Raw genomic sequence first — 10,153 nt, 5'->3', positions numbered from 1 at the left:
AGAATCATCATGATCTGCGGGATCATCTAAACCATAATCGAGGGCGAGATAATCCCCCGAACCCTGATCTGTGCGACCATCTGAATGGCCATAAACAGCCAGCAAATAACCCTATACCAAGACAGGGAGCTAGAGTTATTATTAACGATAACTAGCCCCCTCAGGTGTAGGCTCGACCCCAAGTGGATTTATTCCAAGAAAGAATTGACCAATTCGAAAGAGCACCCAGGCTCCTACAAGACGAGCGTAACATGAACAAAGCTGAAGAGTCCGATGAAGAACTCGAGCCATTTGCCCCGCATATCTCTAGCACTCCATTTCCTCAGGGATTCATAATACCCCATGTCCCACCATTTGATGGAAACTCAGACCCGTATAGTCATCTGAGTACCTTCAACACCATCATGTGAGCCAGCAATGTTGGCTACGAGCTCAGATGTGTGTCGTTCCTAGCCACACTTACAGGACCAGCAAAAAACTAGTTTGAGAAGTTTAGAAGACATTCGATCTCATCCTAGGATCAATTATCTAGAGACTTTAAGAAGGAGTTTAAGGCCATGATTGGCATCAGGGTCGAGGCCTCGACCTCAGCGGCCCCATCAACTTCAAAACCCTCCGGGGATAACCCTTCTAGAAGGAAGAAGAACGAATGGAATAACCCCGAGGCTGATGGAGGTAAGAAGAAGAAAGAGGATAAATACTTCTCCATATACAAGGTGTATACCGAGCTCAGTGAGTCTCAGGAGAATATTTACCTGGACAATGAAAACCAGGTCCCGTTCAGACGACTTGACCCCATGAGGAATCAAAAGGAAAAAAGGGACTCAAATAAATACTGTAGATTCCATAGAGATATCGGACACACAACCGATGAATGTCGACAATTGAAAGACGAGATCGAAGGTTTGATCTCGAGGGGATACTTTGGACAGTACGTCAGAAACTGAAATCCCAATCAAGCATCAACAACAAGTCAGAGGGCAGTAGCCGCGCAGCCTACCCAACACAATAACTCCCGAGCTCGGGAGGACGTGAGACCCCCTCCTATTGATGGAGAGGATGTAGTAACCATCTCAGGGGACCTCATATCACAGGTTCGGGTAGGAACACCTAGAAAAGATACGTAAACGAGCTCAAGACCAGAGACGATTCTCCTTACGAACCCGAGCCACGAGCTCCAAAACAACAGAGGGTTGAGACTCAACCCATAACATTTACAGAAGAGGATGCGTCGCATGTCCAATTTCCTCATAACGACCCCATGGTCATTACTCTTCAGCTCGCAAACAAGAGGGTACGCCGAGTCCTGATTGATAACAGGAGCTCGGTGAATATCCTCTACAAAGCCACTCTAGAAAAGATGGGACTCGCGCTTCACAATTTGAAAGCATGTGCAACAACATTGTACGGTTTTTTAGGAGAAGGGATTGCCTGTATGGAATCCATCAAACTCCCCGTAACCTTGGGAGACTATCCAGTCTCGGTAACTAAGATGATGGAGTTCGTCATGGTGGACCTCCCATCAGCCTACAACGTACTGCTTAGGAGACCCGCCCTGATTGGATGGGGGGCAGTGTCGTTTGTTAGGCACTTGGCCATCAAGTTCCCAACCTCTAGTGGCATCGGGACGCTGAAGGGAGACTAGCTCCCAAGAAGGGAGTGCTATAGCATTTCCATAAGAGGAAAAAGTCAAGCTTTAGTGGTTATCCAAGAGATAAATGGGTTGGTCTTTGAGATAGATGAAGAGATCGACCCCAGAATAGAAGAAAGAGCTGACCTTGAACCTTTAGAAGAGCTCGAGGAGGTCAGGCTCGACGAAGTAGATGTTACAAAGGTGGTGAAGGTGGGTAAGAATCTTTCTAAAGATGCGAGATAATAATTAATCTTCTTCTTAAAAGAAAACTCGGATGTGTTCGCATGGTCACACTCGGACATGGTGGGAATCAGTTCGAATTTCATAAGCCACGCACTTAACATTGACAAAAGGTTCCCCCAGAAGCAACAAAAGCGAAGAATCCTGGATGATGATAGAAAGAAGGCCCTCAAGGAGGAGGTCGACAGGTTAAAGGCAAATCGATTCATACGAGATGCCTTTTATCCTGATTGGATTGCCAATCCAGTGTTGGTCCCGAAACCCAATGACAAATGGGGAACCTGTATCGACTACTCAGACCTTAATAAGGCATGCCTTAAAGACTGTTTCCCCTTACCTCGGATAGATCAACTCGTAGATGCCACTATAGGTCATGGCATCATGTCATTCATGGACGCTTATTCTGGATATAACCAGATCGCCATGCATGCACTAGATCAGGAACATACGAGCTTCGTAACTGATAAAGGATTGTACTGCTACAATGTCATGCCTTTTGAGCTCAAAAATGATGGGGCCACGTACCAAAGGCTCGTGAATAGGATGTTTGCCAAGAAGATTGGAAATAACATGGAAGTATATGTTGATGATATGTTAGTTAAATTGAAACATAACAATAACCATGTTGATGATCTCGCAGAATGCTTTACTGTACTACGAAAGTATAACATGAAACTTAACCCATAAAAGTGCTCTTTCGGAGTGTCTTCGGGAAAGTTTCTTGGGTTTATAGCAAATTCACGGGGGATAGAGGTTAATCTAGACAAGATTAAGGCGTTGATAGATATGCCCTCACCTCGAAAGCATAAGGATGTTCAAAGCTTAACCGATGGCGGCATTGAGTAGGTTTATCTCGAAATCTACAGATCGTTGCCTTCCTTTTTTCAACCTTTTGAGAGGGGGCGAAAAATTCGAGTGTTCAGAGGAGTGTGAGCTCGCGTTTCAAAACCTTAAGAAGCACCTTGCCGAACTATCGATCTTGTCAAAACCTGTCACGAGAGAGGTTTTGTATTTATACCTCGTGACAACTAAACACACCATTAGTGCAGCACTCGTCCGAGAAGAGAAAAAAGTACAAAAACCCATGTACTATGTCAGCAAAAGGTTACTTGGGGTAGAATCGAGATACCCGTTAATGGAAAAACTGTCTCTTACCCTGATACATTCATCTCGAAAGCTCTGATCCTACTTCCAAGCACATCCTATTCATGTGCTAACTGACCAGCCACTACGACAAGTTTTGTCCAAACCAGAGGCATCCGGAAGATTGTTAAAGTGGGCTGTCGAACTCGGACAATTCAAGATCACATACCACCCGAAAATAATCATCAAGGGACATGCCCTGATAAATTTCATTGTCAAGTGTACTGGAATGTCAAATGATGAAGTTGTAACCCCAGCCCGAAAGCTATGAAAACTTTATGTCGATGGATCCTCCAATGAAAATGGATCGGGGGCAGGCATTATATTGATTACCCCAACAGGAAATCGATTTCACTCAGCCTTAAGGTTCAACTTTGAGGCATCAAATAATGAGGCTGAATACAAAGCATTACTAGGAGGACTTCGAATAGCCAAAGAACTCAAAGCAAAGGATATACACTGCTATAGTGACTCACAGCTAGTGGCCAACCAAATTTTGGGGAAATATCAAGCTCGGGGCATAAGAATGGCTGTGTACCTAGAAAAAGCAAAACTGTGCTCGGACAGTTCGAATTCTATGCTATAGAGCAAGTCCCCCGAAAACAAAATTCAAATGTAGACGCGTTGACCAGGCTTGCTACAACCAGTGAGGTCGATACATTGATCGTGATTTCGTAGAGTTTCTATTGACCCCAAGTATCAGCAAGCTTGTCGAAGAGAATGTATGCATGATCTACTCACAACGTACCTGGATGATCCCAATAATCGACTACCTCGAAATCGGAGGTCTCCCAGCAAAACGGAACGATGCTCAGAAACTGATGTATCAGATCTTGAGGTACACTATTGTGGAAGGAAGGTTGTATCAAAGAGGGTAATCAATGCCATTACTCCGATGTGTAACTCCACCCGAGGCGAAGAAAATTTTGAGGGAAATTCATGAAGGATTTTGTGGAGATCACACTAGGGGGCATAGTCTATCCAAAAAGGTGATAAGACAGGGATATTTCTGGCCCACAATCAAGATAGACACGTTCGAGTATGTCAAACGATGTGATAAATGCCAGCGATTTTCTTCGATTCCATGAGCTCCACCTACCGAGCTTACCATGTTGACCTCCCCATGGCCATTTGCGGTGTGGCGGATCGACCTTATAGGCTCGTTACTAACTGGCAAAGGTGGAGTAAGGTACGTTGTGGTCGCGGTCGATTATTTCACGAAGTGGAGCAAGGCTGAACCCCTAGCCACTATTACCTAGAAAAAAGTTTTAGACTTTGTGGTAAAAAATATCATTTGCCGATATGGCATGCCCAGAAAGATAGTGTCAAACAACGGTACCCAGTTCGACAGTGACCTGTTTACCTATTTCTGCGAAAAAATGGGATGATAAAAAGCTTCTCCTCCGTCGCCCATCCCCAGTCAAATGGTCAGGTCGAAGCAGCCAACAAGACCCTAAAATCCTCCATAAATAAAAGGTTAGAAGAGGCTAAGGGAAGGTGGCATGAGAAGTTACCTCAGGTCTTGTGGGCTTATCGAACCACAACTCGAACTTCAATAAGGCATACTCCCTTCTCCCTAGCATATGGGTGCGAGGCCATGTTTCCTATTGAAGTCGAAATACCTACAATACGGAGCCATGCGTACAATCAGGCCTCGAACCAATCCCAGCTCGAAAAAAGTTTAGACCTCATTGAAGAGAGACGAGATGAAGCTCAATTGAAAAATGCTGCATACCAGCAGCGAGTTACTGGGTATTTCAATAAGAGGGTTCGAGATAGAAAATTCGGATTGGGAGATCTGGTCCTACGACGTGTGTTTCTGGCTACACGAGACCCGTCTGTTGGGGTACTCGAACCTAACTAGGAAGGACCTTACCAGATCGAGTCTATCATCCGGCCTGGGGTGTATAAATTGGCGATATTAAACATAGAGTTGGTTCCGCGAGCTTGGAATGGTGAACATCCATGACCTTATTATCAATAATGTAGGAAGGATATTTTGTTGTAACCAAGCTTGTTTATTTTTCAGACTTTTGTTAATAAAATGTTAAATTTTGCTCAAAAGTTGTTTTCTTTACTAAATGTTGTATTTTTTGCAAACTCTCTTAATTCAATAACCTATGGTCAAACTCATAGGATATTAAGGGGGCATCAGTGGTATACAATCATACCATAAGTTTGAAAAAATAAATAACATAAAATAAAAATGTCTGGATCATTAACTCGACATAGAAGCTATAAGTGTATACACGAGCTAAGATGGTCTGGACATAACCATGCTAAAAATTATAAGTGTATGGTTTAATAACCAAACACGCGAGCTAAGATAGTCTGGACATAACCAGGCTAAAAATTATAAGTGTATGGATTAATAACCAAACACGTGAGCTAAGATTGTCTGGACATAACCATATTATAAAAATTATAAGTGTATGGATTACAAACACGGCACGAGCTAAATAAGTTTGGAACAAACCAGCTAAAACTAATCGACAGAAAGTTGGAGTGTAAATAGACCAACTACGAATTAAGTTGATTCCGAGGTTGGAAAATTTTTCAAAAATAAGTTTCGACCTCACAACCTCGAGGACCTACTCGAGGATGAGAAAAAGTGACTAGAAAAGCAAGATATAACTAAACTACTAAGATTACATGCCATATAAGTACTTTCGAGTACATGGTAAAAGTAAGGTTCGACCCTGACAATAACGAGGTCGGACATGGATATATTGAGTAAACTGTGCATGAATGCATTGAAACTCGAGCTTAAATCCAACAAATCTATTTGTACAAATAAACAAACATAAAGGCAAGCCTTTAGTATAACATGCTTGAAATATTTCAACCCAGAAATGTAAAGCAAAAATATTAAAGCAAAAGCTGGATGTAAAATCAAATGCATGAGGGTTTTCGAGCAAGAAAATCGTGTGCATAAAGATTAAAATTATTGTCTAAATAATAATGAAATAGCTCTAAAGCGAGCTATGTATTGTCTTTGCCCCAAGGGCATATATATAAAACGAGTTACAAAAAATAATGGGACACAACCCATGATCCCACACTTATGGAGCCGGCACCTTCTCCATAGCCGTTTCTGATGCTCCTGCGGTCTCTTCGGCCTCGAGCCTGGCGTCTTCCTCATCAAGGTGTCCAGGAAGTTGTATCGAGCTCGGGGTTGTTCACCCAGATTCGATACATCGCCATATCAACGACATGATCCTTCTTAGCCTTGAACTCTTCCAGGAGGCGAGCTTTCTCACCTTCGATGATGTCGAAAGTGGCTGCCTTTTCTCCCTCCAGCTTGGCGTTCAGCTCCTAAAGTTCCTTGATTCTAGAGTCCTTCTCCTTGATATCAGAGTCCTTGGCCTCTAGCTTTGATTCTGGTTCAGATATCTTCAAGGTCACAGCCTTGAGCTCATCTACGAGCTTTAACTGGAGGTTCTTCGCCTCCTGAGCATAGGCCTAGCTTGCATAAATGTCATTGTTCAATTTGAAGTTAAGGTGAGCAAACACGGTGAAAGCCTGTACACATAAACAAAAATGGGTTACTAAACATACATGATAAGACTGTATAAGAAATGTTACAAAGTAAAAGGAATTACCGAGGTGAAGATCCAGCTGCCCTTGTCGGAGATGGTGTTGGTGTCGCGGCAGGAGATGAGGAACTGCCATTGAGGAGCGCCAAGGTTGTTGAGACTTTGGCCGACTCGAGATAATATATCCAAGCCCAGACTGACTCCATGTGTCCCCGCAGCATTATCGATCACATATTCGGGGACGTGGGTCGAGACTGACAACAGATGTTCCCGTGTGGGAACCTGTTTCCTTGGGGCTGGAGTAGTTTGTTGGGAAACACGGACTTCAGAAGGAGGTGAGGGGTGAGAGATCTCACCAGATACCTTGACCTTGGGGTCTACAGCAACAGCTTGGCTCGGGCCTTGGGAGCCGGGGCTGGAGGAGTCACCTTGGCTCTTTTTGGGATCTTTGAGGGGCACCCCCCTTTCTGTGACGCCCTCTGGCGCTTACTTGCCTTCGCCCTCGTAGGACGGTTCAGTACGTTATCTAAGTCGGAGTCCATGTCGCCTGCAGATACACAATTTACACATTAGTGATCGAGCCTAATCATTAAACGAAATGGAAAGGGATAAGTGTGAGTACTTACAGATGTGTTGGAATGAATAGAATCTAGAAGGAATGAGGCCATCCGCCTAGAAGAACGCAAGCTTGAAGTTGGGAGGATGATTTGGCATATCCTCCAAAAGTTTCTTCTCCCTCGGATAGCTCAACAAATAATAGAAGTCACCCCTTCCCTGAGCTCAAGAGGGGTTTCTTTTGAGACAAAAGAGATACAGAATATCTTTGGGTGAGGGTCATTTCCACTTCAGTTCGTGGTACAAGGACCTGAGGGCGAAAAGAACCCTATAGGAATTGGTCTGGAGTTGGAAGGGAGCGAGCCCAACAAAGTCCAGAAAATCCTCAAAATAGGATTTCAGGGGTAGTAGAGCCCCTGCCCTCATGTGCTCGCAACTTCAGGTCGCGAGCTTAATCTTGCTATCGGGATTGCCATCTCCCGGGGCGAAGCAGCTCTGCTCATTCGGAGTCGTAGGTCGGCACATTAGTGTGCCAGAAAGTTTCAGGCCATGGCAGGCTAATAGCTCAGAAATTTGGCCCGTTGAGGTGACTGAGCTCCAGTAATGCTCAGCCTCGAAAAAAATCATTGCAGGGTGGGAATGGATGTAGCTCGAGAAGTGGAAGGATGGTTCGAAGAGTCTTCCATCAGTGAGAAGGAAAGTGCACCAGGCTCGTAAGCAACAATGGCTTTGAGTTTGGGATCGAATGGGATAGGTCTGATCTCGGGGTTCAGATCTGGATAAATTGCAATCCAGAGTATCTTCCTTTTTCCTTCCTCAACCTCATCGATCTGACATCGAAAACGGTCTCATATGTCCTCTTGTTCGCACCTGTCGTGGTTCTCGCGTATTAAGCACTGGTTTCGAGTGAAGGGAGACTCCGGACTGGGAGTTGATGGAGAGTAAGGAATTGCGAGCACTAACCCCCACCGATTCTCAGAGTTCTGCGACATCTAACAAGAAAGAAAAGGGTGAGGGCCAGGCATGCAAGAAATCACAGAGTGCAGTTTTGGTGATTCGAGCTCGGAAGCACAAGATCACAGAGTAAACTCAATCAAGACTGAGGTCTCGAAAGGATAAATCGAATTGGAAGTGGAATCCTGAACTATTGTAAAGTTCGGGCTTCGAGCGTGTACTTAACACGAGAGTGGGGAAGTTTGGATTCATTTTAAGGATCCTGAATTTTTAGGGATAAAGCAGACGATTACCCAAAAAGGTGATAATTTTGGGATTTGTGCATTTAAAAACCCTAATTCAGAACCCTCATTTCTTGGCTTACACGATACGCTATTATTCAAAAAATCCTACATTTGCATTTTTTGCACTGAATCTAGGTTTGAAACCCATGATTTCTAAACCTAGATTCATGAATCCTAATTTTATGTAGTATCAGCTAAACAATATGGTCAAGGCTACTAACTAGTGCATATATTCATACGGAAAGAAAGTACGTAAAAATGCATGTAGAAATAAAGATTGAGAAATCAAAGAACATAAACTTACACACAGAAGCTTGCGGATATAGCGACGTTGCCGACTGAAGGATCAGTTGCAAGGATGATCTCACGGAGTCAAAAATGCTAAGATTATTTTGTCTTCTTGGTTTAGAGAACATGCGAAGAATAAAAGAGAGTTTTGGCTCTGGTTTTTTCTCTGGTTTTTTCTCTTTCTCTGAAAGCTGAAATGAAAAATGTATTGAGGAAGATGAAGTGGGCTTATTTGTAGACCCCAGAATATCAAGGGTCATAATGATCTGGACCGTTGGTTTAATTTGAGAACTGATCTGACAGTCGGCGTACAAATATGATAGTGGCGGCAAAAAGCTGAAACGCAAAAAGACGTGGGCGTGTCGAAAAAGTACTCAAGTACTTCGATTGAACAATCCGTGGCTGACGCGTGTCCACACTTGAGTGTGGTAGGTGGCTTGATTTTTGGAAGAGGCAGTTCAAAAGTTTCATTCTCATAGGATTCGAACTAATACTTTTGAGGGGGAAAAATGTTACACCCAAATTTCGAGAATAGAAATTTTGATCTCGAAAGTCAGGCTCGTAAAGTGCTAGCTCGAAATAAGTAGGTTCGTCATAATCGGCTTTAATAAAAATATCAAGATCAGTCTCTTTGTTCAGTAAGTGCGACAACATCGAAATTGGTGAGCTCGGAAACTACGTGGTCTCGGAGGTGTTCTGAGGTTATAAGTCAAGCTCGAAGCTACAATGACAATGGTTGAACACTTGTATCAATTCCCAGATTCCTCTCCTGCCATCAGACAAGACGGTTCAAGCTCGGGCATTGTGAGCTCGAAAAGGATGATCTAAACCATGTTACTTGTTAAAAGTCGAGGTGAACCGAGGTAGCGAGCTTGTGATGGTTGATCGGTCTCAAAGGCGTGTGAATTGAATGTTCAAGGTCGTGAGCTGAGTGTGAACATCTTTATTGTTATAAGATCCCTATATTTAAGGGATTGGTTGTAATTTGTTGTTAAATCCCAAATATCATGGGATTTATACGCGTACGTAGTAACTATATGCATTTAATTGCATTTATTTAATTGATTTGTATAATAACTCCCTGAAATATGAGGGGAGATATTCGGTAAACCACTCTATAAATAGTGTGGAGCAATTCATTTGTAAGGACTGAAAAATTTGTATTGGGAAGACTCTGTAAAATTACTTAGAGAAAGCTTTGAGAGAATTCCATACACCGACTCGTGGACTAGGTAGATTTTAACTTCTTATGGTATTTGTTTAATTGCTCTATATTTCTAAGTTGACGAAAAACGGCGTCAACATAATGATATTTTATAACATTTAAATTTATATTAATATAATTATAAAATATCTAATTTTGTATTACATGTTATTATTATCATAATAATTTATAATATTTAAATTTATATTATTATAATTATTAAATATTTATTCTACCATATTTTCTAAATTGATTTTAAAGGTATATTTCATTAAATGTTTGTAATATTCGGTAAAGTTAATAAAAAAAAATCGTT

The sequence above is a fragment of the Humulus lupulus genome, chromosome X (genome assembly GCF_963169125.1).
Source record: "Humulus lupulus chromosome X, drHumLupu1.1, whole genome shotgun sequence".
Taxonomy (NCBI): domain Eukaryota; kingdom Viridiplantae; phylum Streptophyta; class Magnoliopsida; order Rosales; family Cannabaceae; genus Humulus; species Humulus lupulus.
This window is presented reverse-complemented; position numbering follows the sequence as displayed.